Source organism: Myotis davidii, unplaced genomic scaffold (assembly GCF_000327345.1).
Source record: "Myotis davidii unplaced genomic scaffold, ASM32734v1 scaffold135, whole genome shotgun sequence".
Lineage (NCBI taxonomy): Eukaryota > Metazoa > Chordata > Mammalia > Chiroptera > Vespertilionidae > Myotis > Myotis davidii.
The window spans coordinates 13,446,196-13,463,339 of record NW_006289813.1 but is presented as its reverse complement, the minus strand read 5'-3'; positions in this window follow the sequence as shown (position 1 = coordinate 13,463,339).

The following is a 17,144-nucleotide window of genomic DNA, read 5'->3' as shown; positions in this document are numbered from 1 at the left end:
ACACACAATGTTGGACAGCCCGTATCTAATGGACTCCATTTAATATAAACCAAAATACATTGTATTTAGTCAATTTAATCAAAATTTAATACCAAAATCATCAAGGATTCTTGGCTGATGAACACTAGATCTATTTGACAAAGAAAACCTGGTTTCCCCTTCCCTTCTTCCCTGTTGGGGCTGCTGCTGTGTGAAGACCTGAGGCCAGAGCTATATCAGCATGTGGTGCCATGACACAAGGAGCCAGAGGAGGAAAAGTGAACACACTGAGGAATGAAAGAAATTCTGGATCAGGGATGTGATTGTTGAGCCATCCCTGAAGCGATAGACCTCAAGGTCACTTGTTATGTGAAATAATTATCATTACTTTTTATAGCAATTGTTAACTTCCACCCAAAAAGCACACGTCTGAGGCTGGAACTGCAAGCAATATGTGATTCAAACTATTCAAATGAAAGGGAAAAAAAAGATATTGGAAACAGCTCATGTTACATGGCATTTAAAAGTATAGATAAGAAATACTGATTGTAATCAATACAAATATCTTATTAGCTATTTTTATGAAAATAGGAGTAAGTATTCATAAGTAATCAACTCCTCTAAAAGTTTCTAGAATATGATTACTAATATTGTAAAGGGTAAACTCTTAAAAAAAATAGAAGTTATATAAAACTTCTATTGACTCACTTAAAACATAAGTAGACTAGAGACTGTGTATACATCTATTATGTTTATTTGTACATCTATTATTTTGTTAAACTGTAAGTCCTATGAAAGGATTAGAGATTTTTCATATTTAGTAAGAGTATTTTTATGATAACAATACACACTGTACTACTGTTCTGAGCTATGAAGTTAGTAATCAAACATTTTATTGACATGTAATATGTATTTTCTTTTTCTTTTTTTTTTTTTACTTTATTTCTATCATTGGCACTATTACAGATGCCCCGACCCCCGCTTTGCCCACCTTCACCTGCTATCAGAAATCTTATCAGAAACTATTTATTGAATTTTAAAAAGGAGGAAATATTACTAACCATGATCCAGGAGGTCTGGATTCTTAATTTGATTGGCCATGAAATAGCTTTGCGGTCTTGGGTAAACCTCTGAGTTTCTCTGAGTCCATATTTCCTCATTTGAAGTGTAGGGGAGCTGGTTAGCAAAAGAATTGCAATTCACAGGAATCCCCAATATACAACTCCTTTTATCTGAGAAGAGGGAGGAGTGCAAAACTGTATGTGTTTAGCTTCATCCTCATTCCTACTGCCCTATCACCTTATTACCTTCTACCTCACGTATCACCCCTAAGCCCTACCCTTGGGAAAAATGAGAATCCCTGAATGTGACCATCTTTACTGTAACTTCCAGCTTTTAACAATGAATGAAAATAGGATCGAGGAATGTATCTTCAGAATAGACCCTTTGCAAGATTAAAGTCCTTCCAAAAAGCAGGATAAATGAATAACTTTACTAGAGCACATGAGAACTTAATGATCTTTGGACCATACTCTTCTCTGCCTTCGCACTCTAGTTGAGTAAAATTATTAATTGATTTGCCAGCTTCAAGATAAGAAACAGAACTCTGCTTTTGAAGATGCTCTAATCCGTGTGTAAAGTTAGAATAACAGATCTCCTCAAGTCCTGGAGGGCTGAGCCCAAAGAAAAATGGACTTCATAAAATTCTGGTCCAGTTTAGATACTCAAGTAGACCTAGTCCGAAAAGCCAAATAGCATCCCTATGAAGGAAAATAGTAAAGGCAGAATATCATTTTATTTTGCTTAATAATTTGCAGACAGGTACAATTATCATTTCTTAGTTTCTAACTCTCAAACTTTAGTCCAAATGCTATTGTTAATTATGATTCTGCTCAAATAGAGTGACACTTGAGAGTCAGAGGCCCTGGTGATTTCTATATAGAAAGCTGTGCCTGAAACAATTGTAATTACTCTGGGTAATCCTCACTGCAGCCATGCTATTTAGTGGGCACTGTTCCTTTTTCTGGGAAACATCCACCACAGTAACCTACCCTTTTGGGTAGAGCCAGAATTTATCAGAGGCCTAAAGCATCAAGCATTCTAGGTATAGAATACATAAAGAAAATGATAAAAATGAGAAGGTAAGTGTTACAAATAAATTTAGACAATGGTACTTTCTTCTAAGGCATACGCTACATTATACTGTTAAGAACTCTTTGTAATACTTTAAGCAATAAAACAAAATTTAAAAAACAAACAAAAAAGAAATTTTAACCCCCCCCCCAAAAAAATGAATAGTTATTTCAAAGATCATTATTTTCTTTTGATCTGTTGAAGTCTCATCAGCAAGCAAGCAAGCAGAATAACTTTGAAACTATTCTTTGGTTACCTGGATTTTGCATCCTCTATTGAACAACTTACATGACCTTTACCTGGTTTTAAGGCTTAGTTGCCCATTCATTAGGTTGACAAACTTGTCAAAAGCCTCCAGGACTATGCCACTTATGTCAGAAACACTTAGAGAAGTCACAGCACATGTCAGGGCTCAACTTATTCCTGTCAACCATTGCCAAAATGACAAAAAAAAAAAAAAAAAAAAAAAAAAAAAAAAAAAAAAACTTCCAAAGACACAGGGCTGTGGGGAGAGATGAGGCCTCCCACTCAGATCCTGTTGACTTGCTAACCCACTTACATTGGCATGGCTCTGAGCAATTCTGTCTCTGCTACTTGAATGCCTCAGTCTCTCTGGATGCATTTTTTGATGCATTTTAAAAACCCCTAATTCTTTTGAAGGTTTTTTGGCACTCAAGACAAAAGTGGTCAACCATAATTTTAATGTAAGAGCCGAATGCTCAAAACTGTATTTTGACACAGGACAGTTAAAAACAAATGCAAGTTTATGAAAATCAGGAAACCAAAATTAAAACCAAATCCAAACAAATTAGGCCGAGAAAATATTCAGAATGAAGATTTTAAGTATTTTGATCTCTACAAGGAAATATGGAATCCAGGTAGCTAAAACAATAGAGAAGTGCATTGAGTACTTTCCCCCAACAAAAAATGTACATTTTAAGGATTCACAAAAAACATGCAACTGACAATAAAATAACCTACAATATTTCTAGTTACACTCCTGTGTTTCTGACATAGCTGACAGTCCTATAGTTAGAAATATTGTCATGTAGCTCAAAATGTTTTCAAGTTAGAATATGTACACGAATACGTGAGGGTGGATGATCAGAAAATGTTCTCATACTCATTGTACCAAATGATTTGAGTAAAACTCACATGAAAGAAACAGAGGAACAAAGTGGCTCAGTGTCATAAAAAGGTTGAGGCTAGAACTACATGGTGTTAAATATGTCCTCTGTATTCTACCTGAGATGGCCAGGGTCTAAACCAGCCGTGGGTAAACTACGGCCCGCATCGTACCCTTCTATGTAATGATGTTTACTTTGAATTTATATTAGTTCACACAAACACTCCATCCATGCTTTTGTTCCGGCCCTCCGGTCCAGTTTAAGAACCCATTGTGGCCCTCGAGTCAAAAAGTTTGCCCACTCCTGGCAGGACCCCTTGCCAGCTGCATTCCTGTCAAGTTCTGCCAATGGGAAGTGCTTGCATGTAATTAGGAGGAGAAAAGAGGGAAGAAACACAGAAAAAGCACTAGTGAGAGTGTGGGCTCTCTGTTTCCTACTCAAACAAGGGCTAGCAGTGTATGTAGTGAGTGCAGACTCATAGGCTGTGGATACCACCACTGTATCCACTTTGCTTCTGCTGTCCACCTTTCACTTTGGCAACCAATTCCCCATTTGGAGTGGTTTCTGTTTCTGATTTAAAATGGCCGATGTGATCCTAAAAAAACATTATCTCATTTATTTACCATCAAATTAAAAAGAGAGAAATAAAACCCTGCCATTCTATCAGACTCAGGGTGGATGATCAGAAAATGTTCTCACACTCATGGTATCAAATGATTTGAGTAAAACTCTCCAGGCACTCTATTAAGTCTCTTGGGAGTAGACTCTAGGAGACTGGCCATTTTCCAGATAGGTTTCTTTACATCAGTTTCAGAGCCTATTTTACACAAGACATAAAGAATGTGTGGTTACCCTTAGTATCACTCACATAGCAAATTTAAATACACGAACAGTTGCCTTTGGTGACCTATACAAGGCCAACTGGGCATAGGAAGCTCAGATGTTAGATTTAAAGACAAGCTAAAAATCAATTTGCAGCAATGCAATATGTTTGAAGACATGTCAGAAATAACGTGACTGCAAGAACTTGCTGGAGTGCTACTATCAAAGATGACTGGATCAGTTTATCCCTAAAGCTAAAAGACAGAGTGTCAGCAAAAAAGCAAACTTCACATAGAATTTATGCTGGGAAATAATTAGTTTTGCTGGCCATACTTGTCCATTGAGGAGAGCTCACATGTGCTTGTTTGCTTTGATTTATTTTTAGTACCTGTATTGTTTCAAAAGAGAATTAAGCTGATTTGCAAAGGTGCACATAATACAGAAAAATAGGAATGATCAAGAATAATTAAGAATTATACCGAGGAAAACGCAGAGTAGGAAAATAAGATGGGTGCATGATAAAAGATAGATGGTGATATATTTACTAAGTTGTATCAAATTTTACATAAAACTTTCCAGCAGCCAATAAGAAGACACAAACATGATTCATTACAAGTTTTAGGTTCTCCATAAAGTAGAAAAAATGAAGTATCAGGAGCAACCATGCCTAATTCTGAGCCAGGATGTAATAATATTAGTAGTAGCATCATTTATCAAATATTTGTCTATGCTAAGCACTGTTCTAAACACTTTACATAAATTAATGCATTTGATCTTAACAAAAATGCCAAATAAGTGCTGCCACTACTGCCATATCCATATTACAAAAGAGGAAACTGCATCAAAGCTAGATCAAATGCCAGGCTACAGAGGTTTTTGGCCAGGCAATGCAGGAGTAGGAATTGGATTCCAGACAGTCAGATCCCAAAGCCCATCCTTGAACCACTGTGCTCATAAAATCCACAAAACAATGAAAAAAAATATTCTTATAGTAAACTTAAAAATCCGTTATATAGGGTCATTTCCTTATGTCGTTACGCCTACGGCCTCAGACTAAAACACAAGTCCAGAAAAAAGTCTTCTTCAAAACATCATTCTGGAAAGCAAAATGATGTGGCCCAGCTACCTAGCTCTTTGTTCCTTTGCCTTAATCTCACTGTTACTCATAGGTTATCAACTCGAGCGCCTGCAGGGACCAGACAGGGAACCTCCATCAGTGATATGAGCCAGGTGTGAGAAAAGAAGTAATAAGGACAGTGATCAAAGAAGGAGGCATTTTTCAGTTCCAGGCATGTGTTACCAGGCAGGGATGTGTGCCTAATATTGCTAAGTTTTTTACTGTTTCCAAGGAAATCCAGATTTTATGCAAACTTTATATTTCCTATTCTAATGTGTATATGTATATATAAGCCAGAGAGAACTTGTCTCTAAGCTGAGTTTGAAAAGAGGTCTCTAGTTTGTTCACTCCTACTTTGGCATTGCTCAAGTAATGATTCTGTGATTTTTTCTACATCAACACTGAAGGGAGCAGTGGATATCAGTAAAGTGAATCCCCACAAAATCATCCTCGTCTGGGGAACAGCTCCCCTCTGAGGAAAGAGCATCAGGCCTCCCCCTCTCCCTTCCCCACATCCGTTGAGAATCACAGATTCACAGAAATGAATTTATCGTTTTTCTTCCAGGCATTCGTCCATAAGCAGTTGTTTTTCTCTGCCAAGCTTTTGAAAAACATTGAGAGGTTGGGAGTTTGGACGTATACTCACTGTTAAGTACCTAGACTACCTAGAATTCAGCTATTTTCGGCTGACAGGTACATGTAGAGCCAGTGTGAGTTAAGCCTCTCTTCGTATTCTCTTGTGAAATCTGAGTTGCCTAACCAACCTCACTTTGCTCAGAGACAAACAAAGGTTTTCTTCAAAACATAATTCTAGTTCCACACTAACAGTAATGAGAGAGAGAGAAGTGGGGGGGGGAGAAGAATATGATTTTCTGTGGTTTTATGTCATACGACTAAAAAGAACTTTAGACTGAAAAAGTCCCTCCATTCATCTTACTTTTCTCAGTCACTTTTTTTTTTTTTTAAACAAACCATGTGGCAGTTAGGCTCAGGGAAAACTATAATAAAATGTAAAACAATGCCTGGAGTCACAGAGGGGACTGTATAATTTTTACTACCTTCAGAATATTGCAACAAAATACCAAAGGAGAGGAGCTAATAGCTACGATATGATTAAAATATGATGTGGTTAAAAGAAGCCTCTGTCCATCCTTAGTGTTTGCTAAGTTTTCTTCATTTGAGTTCATCGGAACATGTAAAAGATAGGGAGCTCTCATGCCTAATAGGATCAAGGAAAACAGTCCAGTGAAGGTGGGAGGACAGCCCAATATGGTGTACACAAGAACAACCCTAGTTTTCAATAGGAATATCCCACCCAAGCAATGGATAACAAAAGTTAAAATCACTTCTAGAATCAAGGTGTGGAGTTGTGAGAGACAACTACTATATCCCATTCCCTGACCCCATGCAGCAGAGCATTCCACAGAGAAACTGCACTCGCTATTTTATCACACGCCACCCCCAAAATATTCCATGAAAAATAAATAAGTACATAAATATGACAGCTTATTTTTTAAAAAAAGACCCTCAATGCATGTTAGAGCAGGATGGAATGAAGGTTTGATCTCTCAAAGATCTCCTTGGTTTCATTATGCTTTTCTCAGAGGGAAAACAAAAGTATTCATTACAGCATTATTTATCATTTTGAACCTAAAAGGAATATACAGATAGCCCTGGTTGTGGCTCATTGGTTAGGCATTGTCCTATACCAAAAGGTTGCAGGTTCAATTCCTAGTCAGAGCACATACCTAGGTTGCGGGTTTGATCCCCAGTGGGGATGAATACAGGAGTCAACCAATCAATATTTCTCTCTCACAGTGATGTTTCGCTCTCCCTTCCTCTCTCTGTAAAAATCAATAAAACATATCCTCAAGTGAGGATAATATACATATACACATACACAGGCAATAATATAAGGATTAACTACGTTATATTACAGGAAACATTAAGCAAGCTTTTAAATATTATGCTTCCAACAGATTTGCAATGATGAGAAAGAAATGCTTACACTACAACAGTAGGTGAAGATGACAGAAGATAAAATTGATTACAGAGAAAAATCTCACATATGCAAATCCAGACATAGAAATATATTAATAGTGACTGTTTCTAGATAGTGGAATGAAGGTATGGTTTTCCCCTTTTCATATATTTTTTTCTGTTTAATCCAAATATTCTACAGTAAAAATGCTTTTTCTAAACATTTGGAACCCCAATTTAAACTTCTTAAAAAATGATTGGCCCTACAAATATGGGTAAGGAATGAATTGAGGTTCTCCCTGCCAAGAAATTCTGCGTCCCACACTTTAAGAGTACAGTCGTGCGGGACAACAATAGTCGAGTCCTTAAATTCTGTCTCCATGAGTCTATTCCAGTCACACACCAAGCACTGCCTATAGAGATCCAGCTGAGCAACATTGAAACTCCCAGTGACCGCACACTCCAGGAAGAAACAGCCTTCATTTCTCACTGGCCATGTTTCCTCCATTTACTACTATCACATACAGACAACATCTACTCGATTTGTCATAGCAATTTTGTGATGACAAGCTGATGAAGCTAGAGTCATTATCATTTCTGCATAAACATTATAAATGTAACTTACATATTTTTGTACTGTTCACCAAATCAAGGATTAGGCTTGAAGGGTAAAGGGAATATAAGAGGACTCATTATTATATTTCTTTTGAATTGAAGTTATAGAAATGAACTGTGTCATTTGCAAGTCTTCCTATAATATTTAAAAGAAGAAACATCTTATACTGCAAAAAAGATTAGGTTCACAATTATTGGGCAATGGTTTTGTGCAAGCATGTCTATTTCAGAATGCTACTGTAGAAATAAGATATATTTAAACATTGAGACTTAAGTTGACTAAGCCTACACTACTCTGATTTTAAAAATACATCAATTTCATCTATGTTTACCACTCCCTGCAAGCAGGAAGTGCTGTTGTTCATTAAAACAATAAGGATATAGAAAACTGTCTTTCTAAATCATCTATGAGGAAAACAAAAGACCAAATTCAAGTTAAAACTAGCTTTATCATTAAATCCATCTGATGATAAGCCATAGAATAACAGCTGCCAGTTGTGTACGCTTAGCCCATTTAATGGTCACTTGTTAGCCCTATGTCCCAGAATTTTAAGTAACTTGTTCAAGATCACACAGGTGCCAAGTGTTGCAAATCATCAACAGTGTTCACCCTGGACTGATATTCAAAGAACTTCAGAAAGTGAAGAATTAGATAATTTTTAAATCATTTTTTTTCTGATTGCGTCTTCATATCTCTCTGTCTCTTACCTCTATTTGCCTTTGTATTTTGCCGTCCTTCTCTCTCACCACAGACTGTTTTCTTAGACATAAACCGCACATTTACCATATTTTCTCTCTTTAAAAAATACCTTTAAAGTGTCTGATTAGCCATGAATAAATAAGAGCACCCTGCACCCACCACCACCACCAAACTAATCAAGTGTGGTCAGTGGCTGGGTCTGGTAAGGAAATGGAAATTGAATTAGAAGCCATATTGTATGAGTGAAGAAAGAAATAATAATTGCATAAGGGAAGGTATTATCTAGGTAGCAAAACAATTGATATCCAATCAAGTGAAATACATAATTATATGTAAACTAGAGGCCCAGTGCATGGATTTGTGCACCGGTGGGGGGGTCCCTTGAGTGGTCCCAAATTATGAGAGGGCAGTTCTCGGGTGATGCACCCTGGAATCAGTCTCCCTCCTCTCTGGTTCTGGGTGCACCGCCCAAGAACCTCAGCTGCCAAGTCACTGCAGTTTGGCAGCTCCTGCGTTGAGCGTCTGCCCCCTGGTGGTCAGTGCGTATGATAGCTACTGGTCAGATGGTCCTTTAGGCTTTTATATAGAGAGATATAATACATTGTTAGTAATTTAAATCTTTATTTTACTTTTTAAATGTATGTATTTTCACTTTTCTTTGCCACTTACAGCAGAGGCTTTCTACCTGTAATTTTCAGTAGGTAGAAACAGTTAATATTTGAGGACTATGTAATTAATTTATTTTTATTTTGCAAATTTTCTATATATATTCCAGGCAATGTTTCAAATACGTTATAGATATGAACCCTTTAATTCTCATGTTAACACGAGATAGGTGCTGCTAAGATGCCATTAAAAAGGTGAGCGACTTGGTCATAGTGTGCTTAAGTGTCTTTCCCAAGGATACACACCTGATCAGTGCCATAGCCATGTTAACCTCGGCAGCCTGAATCCAGAATCTATGCCCCCAAATCCTGTATCATGTAGTCATAAAAATACAGATGTCTTAATTCCCTCTGACAGAGGAGCCTATCTCAGTCAATCAAGTCTACACTTTAAACTACCTTCAGAGCTTCCATCAGAATTTGTCTAAGGGTCACAGAAAGAAAAAATAGTGATGCCCAACCTCCCTCTCAAAAAAAAGGTGGGAGAAATATTTCCTACATTTTAAAAAATGCTGTATCCTTGACCCTTTATATGACAATTGGGTAAGCATAGAACAATATTTTTCTTGCTATCCAATAACTTTCTATTGACAATGTCAATAGAAAAAAACTGTAACTTGGAAGGTCACTCATGGGACTCCTTCAGCATTAACCAGACTCAGGATTTTCTATAAGTTGAGAGTCTAAAGCTGTTTCTTTTTTCGCTTTGAGGAGTCCCCCAGTGGTGTTTTTTGGTTTTCCTGTACACTGCAAACCATACATAGGCTGTTTTGTTTGCCTTTGGTGGCAGGAGCACTGGATCTGGAGTTTGAGGTCCTGAATTGCATCTTAATTCTGCCATAAACTGGCTGTGAGGCCTCCAGTCAATTGCTCGTCATCACTGACCTCGATTCTCATCTCTAAGAAGAAAGTGATCTGATGTTTCCTGCCTAAGACTATTAGATAATTAGATACACTCCTGTATGGTGTGGGGAAATTTAAAGTTAATTGTTATCTAATATTAATTTTGGTAATAACTAGAAAAGTGATTAATAGCCAAAATTTGTAAGCATCTGAAACTCAGTTCCCAATTGCCTAATATCTGACACAATAATGATTTATATACAAATAAGGTATGTCTCTGATATGTGACTAGTCACAAGTAGTTCACTACTATCACTGTTTTTGCCAAATAAATTTAAGCAAAGATCTTTAGATGTTTCATAAGATTTAGGTAACTGATTCATAGAATGCTATATTAAAAAAAAAAAGCCCTTACATTATTTTGAGTGTATTATATCCAATATATATTATAATGAAAATGTCATGATTACTGACTCAACTTCTTTAGCCCAGAGATTTAAGGGAGCAACTAAATTAAATACTTTCTGAAAAACCATACCATATCTGGTATATTTGAGAATCACATTTGTAAGACCAAAGTGTGCTCTTCCACATTGCAAGGGAAGAATTTGGCCATTACGAACTTTCCATAAATCTGGGGAAAAGAAATAAATTGCAGCGTGTTCAGGCATTCCAGATATGTTATTTACATGAGCAGGCCAAGAAATTCTGTTTGGATGAATTTAGCTGAAAAACAGACTCTAACAGAAATGAAAAGCCTTTGATGTGCTGCTTGGAATCCATTAATAGCACTTCTGCATAAAAAGCCCAGTGTCCAAAGGATTCCTCAAGACAAGGGTACTATTGGCTACATGCAAAATGAAGAAGCCAGCTAAGGTTTTTCTGATACTTCCCTAGCTTCACTTTCTGGAGATTCTACCCACTTTTTAGGCAACTCTTTCTCATCCCTGACTAGCCACACTACTCTCTTGCTGCCTGTTCTCTGCCCTATCGGTGAGAATTAATTTCTTATAAATTGATTTCTAAAGGAAACAGTCACTTAATATGTGACCCCCTCAAAAACTTCCCTATTTAAATCATGGAAGCAGTGCCTATCCCAGAGTAAGACAGTTTAGTCCAGGGGTCCTCAAACTTTTTAAACAGAGGGCCAGTTCACTGTCCCTCAGACTGTTGGAGGGCCAGACTATAGTTTTAAAAAAAACTATGAACAAATTCCTATGCACACTGAACATATCTTATTTTGGGGGAGTCGGAGAGTGTGGCGCACATTCCACACACTCGCACTGCGGCCCGGGAGGAGTCAGCTGCTAAGCAACAGGCAGTCGCGGCAAAAACACCCAGCAGGCCGGATAAATGTTTTCGGTGGGCCGCATGTGGCCCACAGGCCATAGTTTGAGAACCCCTGGTTTAGTCAGTGACACACTGGTGTCTGGTACATAATGTTGAGCAAACACACGTTAGTCACCCTCCTTCTCTGAAGACCTGATCTGGGTGTTAAGTTTCTGAGATAACATTGAGGAGGACCTACTCCCATTGACAGTGTGTCTTAGAAACATCCAGATGGAAAACAGAACATAAGACACTTATTTCTTTGTTTGTTTGTTCATTTGTTTTTTCATTTGTTTTGACCAAATTGGAAGCAAATAAGATCAGACTCATTTAAATAGCCCTACTTTTTCCATAATAAACCATCAAATGGAAATATTCAGTTCCTTATCAAAATACTTGTTTATTGGATCCAGAAAATAGAGAAATTTCTTTTTGCTTCATTTAAACATATCTTGGTTTGACATTCTAGCCAGAAAATGATTGAGTAATAATGAATAACAAATTTTTAACTGTAATATATATGTAGACAACTTCTACTGGCATGCTAAATGGCATGCTATACGTCAAAATACCTTACTTTTTGAGTTGAATAAGATATTAGAAAAATGAACATTTTTAAGGGGAAAAAACTATTTCTTTTTCTCCTCATCCTCATATTTAGGAATTGCATTTCTTTCAAATGTCATTGAGACATGCTACCAAATGGTTTTAATATAGCCAAGCCTCCTCTCCTAGGAGGGAAAAATAATTAAAATGAACCCATTATACAATACAAGAATCTAACCTCTTTCATTTTCTAATGAATTTTATGCAGAAGCTACTATATATACTATCCCTTTTGCCTTCATTTGCTTTTCTGTTGTTGTTTAATTTGACTCAATCAATAATATATTGATGTATGAATGGTGCTAAGAAATATATAGATTTGTATGTTCTATGTTCAAAAATATACATTTTTAAAAATAAAAGTCTTATAAAATATGCTAATCCTTTTCTTCTCAAAAAGAGTGAATTTCTGAGAAAGAAAGCACAGTAATTTATAGATGGTTATCATAGCAAAAGGAACATCAGTGGCAAATGCCATGTTAAACAAATGAAATACAGTAAATTAAATGAAACTACTTTCTGTAACACTTTATGCCTCTATCTGTTAATTTTGAAAAAGGCACCATAGTGAGGCTCATTTTAGTACAAACTCATATTATGCAGATGTACTACATTTATTTGTCTTTATGAAAAAAATATATAAAACTTTACAGCCTGCCCCAGTTCTGCATGAGGAATAGTATGAAAAGCTTTTCTATACCAAGCTTCCCCAACCTCCTCGCTCTCTCTTCACATTTTCTCTCCCCCATGCTACCCAGTGTTTCAAACCTGTTTTGAACTCCAGGAACAAGGGAAGGAAGTGTCCTTTCTTCTATCCTTTATAGTTTTGACCCATCTCCTCCAACACTTTCTAAGATATTATTCTGTCAATTATGACTGTCTTCTGTATCATCACCACCCTTGGTGGCTCCTTCCCCTCAGCCTTTATATATAAACAAAATAATATATCTCTTTTCTAAAGAAAAAAAAAGAGCCTCTAATCTCTTTCTCTTCTGGTTAGAGACCTATGCATCTCCTGCTCACCAGAGCTCCTCAGTGTTGCCTCCCTTCAGACAGCTACTCACTACTCCCACATCCCTCTACCACCCTGCTAACAATGCACAGAACAAGCTCCTAATGGCCAAATTCAAGGCTCCTTTCATCCCCAAATAACTTGACCTCTCACAGTCTGAGGCATTGCCTACCAACTCACCCTTTTATTTTCAAAATTCTTTCTTGTTTCTTCCGGTTCTCCTTCTAAACCTCTGACCACTTCTAAGTGCCCCACCCGCCCCCTCTCCATGCCTGTCCCACAGACGTTGTTGCTCCTTAGGGTCCTGCCATTGGTCCTGTTCCTCCTTCCAGGGATTTTCTTCCTAACTCTGTCCATCTCATTTCTACTACATTTGCTTATCCCTAACCCTACACCCACTTCGGAAAATCTGTTGCTTCCCAAGATTCTTTCCATGGAGCTCTTCGTTTTCTCATCTCTAAAATGGCATCAATAAGAACTACTACACATTAAATTGTGAGATGATTAAATTAGTCGGTGCATGTAAGGCACTTAGCATGGCACACGCCACAATATCCACAATCATTGACAATTGTTTCTATAGTCCCTTTATATAATTTCCCTCTGGATAATTCCAAGTATAATCAAAGACTGTATTAGTAACTCCGAAACCTCTATACCAGATTCTATAATCCCTCTACTCGCTGTCATGCTAAGACTTGTTCTCTCTTTATCTAGGCAGCAAACCTCAATAAATGATGCTGGACAGTAGACTGGACTTCAGATGGTGAGCATGTAGTCGAATATAGGTGCACCTCATATAGTATTACAGTTGCCATACTATGAAATTGTACACTGGAAAGTTATATAGTTATTAACCATTGTTACCCCAAGAAATTTAATTTTAAAAACATGCTGTTTGTAAAACATTCTTTTAAGAATATGTTATACTTGTATGCCACTATAGTTAAGTACAAGTGAAAGACATAAAGATCAAAGAAAGAGGAAGTAGGAAAAAAGGGAGGGAGGGAGGGAGGGAGGGAGGAAAGACGGGAAGAAAGGAGGGAGGAAGGACAGACTACACAAAGATGGATGAGCTAACAAAAATATTTAAGATGAAGATGCTCACAGTCTCTTGGGAAAGCTGGACAAGTAAACACTGATAAATTTTGTGGTAAAGTGGTAAACGGGTCTATACAGTATGTATATAAAATCAAGGCAGCCCATTCTTTACCTCAAATGAAAAATCTGGCAATCATCCTCCACTCGTTGCTATCATGAGTATAAGATAGAAGTTCAATGAATGAGTCAGAAAAGAAATCAAGTCCTGAGATAATACTTCTTAAAAAAACTCTTGAAACCCATCCCCACCTTTAAAACTTATATCACCAACCCCTATTCTATCCTATTTGTCTATTGTGTCATTTTTATGATATATAAATCTAATTCATTTTATCCTAAAGTCATTCAGTGGATCCCCACCATCCAAATTATTTTATTAAATCTGTAGAAAAAATAATTTTCTGTCTCCAGTTTCATCTGACTTACACATGTCTGTGCTCCAGACAAAAAGAACTATATTCCTGTAAACACTAACAATTCACCATGCCTCAGTGCCTTTGCATATACGTAATTTTTCCTTGAATCTTTCTCTTCTCAGGAGGACCAAGGGTGTCTGACCTTTATGGTAACCAAATTAATTACTGACAGTGGTTAGGTATTCATGGAATCAAAAGACAGAGCCCACATAAGTAACATCAAGTCTAATACTAATGCCAGGGTAAGATAGTGAGAATAGTGTATTCTGGCAATGTTAAGGTTCAGAAATGGTGATGAATTCCAGAGTAACTGGCAAGAATACTCACGGGTGTTTATAGCTCATCTTTTTTAAGTTAGCTAGTATCTGACACGTGGATGAATCTCCATTCAATGGCACATACCTAACTTCTGTCTAAAGAAATTTTGCTAATCTTTTATAGGTCTTCCCATCCCTTCCTTTTGTGTGAATACTTCCCTGAAATCTCCCCATTCGTGTAGGCAGAGTTCATGCTCTCTTAGGCACGCTATTTTCCATAGACCCATAATTATTTTAGTTCTTACCAAATTGTATTAATGTTCATTAGTTTCATGTCTGTCTTTTTAATTTGACTATGAACCCCAAATAAAAGAGACTCCATATTGTTCATGATAGACATTCTATAAATCTTTGGGGAAGGAATAAGTGAATAAGTACATAAACAAACATCATTCTTCCTCCCTGTGAAAAGAGCTTATGTTGAGCAGATTGTTGGCATAGGTCTTTTCCCATGAAAATCTCTTCTGAAATTGAAAGAATTCAGATGTAAGTATATACATAGTTTGGGGACTGAATGTCTGACTTAAGTCTAGCTCCATGATGTGTCATATTAGCTATATCTTAAGAGTGCCAGGATGTCTTCCTTCTCAAGATACCATAAAAACAAACAAGACTTCTGAAGTGACCCATTCCCTTGATTGAAAACTATAAAGCTTTCATGATGACTATATCGTAAGGTATATAAATACTGATGTACACCTGAAACTAATCGAATACTGTATGTCAACTATACTGGCATAAAGAGGAAAAATTATAAAGTTCACTATTTCATCATTATGAATAAAAATGTATTGGAACTACATTTTGAAGTTAAAGGCAAATGTCCAAAGTTAACCAACTCTTATGCGGGTTTGTTGTTGTTGTATATAGTGTTTTTTCCCCTTCTCACAAATTAGTGAACCTGCAAAGTCTCCTTAGTTCTTGGTTGCAAAACTGCAATAACTTCTCAGCCTTTCACACATGCTCTGGGTATTCATTTACTGATCTTGATGGTATCGTGCAAAAAAACCAACTGTACTAAATTAGGCTCAACTCTCCCATAGAACTTCAGTAGGGAATTGTGATGCAGCTGCATAATACAATGTTGGAACTAAATCGGGCCATCCTGCAATATCTTTTTTAAAAAAATTTAAACAACAAGAACAAACTGTTAGGGAAATGTCCTCTCAATTCCCTCAACTATGCAATTAGCAGATTCCCACTATATGGCATTATGCTCATTAACATTCATGCCGTTGTCTGTAACCTCATTTGTTTCATTGTTTGCTTTGCATTTGTCTTGCTGAAATATTTGCCTTTTTCTTTTTCTCTCTGTTTCTTCTGCAGCTTTGCCTGTTCCTTTTGGTTTCAGCAGAATATTCCAGGAAGATAATGACTAAAAATGTATTTATAAACAAATTTATAGATAACTTTTCTCTAAAAAGAAATATATACATGAGGCCACTTTCCACTGATTAGGAAAGTTTTGTTAAAAACTACACCTATTGAAGTCAATACCTCCCCCAATCTCCCAGTTTTATTTCAAATGGGAAGAAACAGTTGTCAATACCTGAACTTCCTGTTTGTTTACTAATGAAAATCTTCTCTGTTGAGTGTATAATATGAGTGATTGGCCAGTAAAATGTGGGCTTTAATTTGTCTGTTTAAGAAAGTAGGTTCGCACAGAAATATCCACACCATCTTATCTGGTCCTCCTTGTGATCAAATTGTACACATTTCTGAGAGCTCACATGTATTGAATTTGGGAACAAAGGAAAAAGTGTGGTTATCTTTGCTTGAACAAATGTGGCTGACCCATACATTCACGTAATTGGTGCCCTTGATTTCATCATTATCCTATATAATAAAAGGCTAATATGCAAATTGTCCCCTTGGGAGTTCTACTGACCAGGAGCTTGACCACTTGCACTGACCACCAGGGGGCGGCACAGAACAAAGGAAGGCCCCAATTGGCACTGATCACCTTCCAGGCCTAGGGACCCTACCCATGCATGAATTTCATGCACCGGACCTCTAGTAGTGTTATAAATAGATAGATTCATATACTATTACTAGAGGCCCAGTGCACGAATTCATGTACCATTGGGGTTCCTCAGCCTGGCCTGCGGGATCAGGCCAAAACCGGCTCTCTGACATCCCCCAAGGGGTCCTGGATTGTGAGAGGGTGCGGCTAGGCCAAGGAACCCCACCAGTGTACAATCAGGGCCAGGGAGGAATGTGGGAAGTTAGCCAGCCAGGAAGGGACTGTGGGAGGGCTCCAGGGCATGTCTGGCCTGTCTTGCTCAGTCCTGATTTGGCCAGACCCCAGCAGCAAGCTAACCTACTGGATGGAGCATCTGCCCCCTGGTGGTCAGTGCATGTCATAGCAAGTGGTTGAGCCGT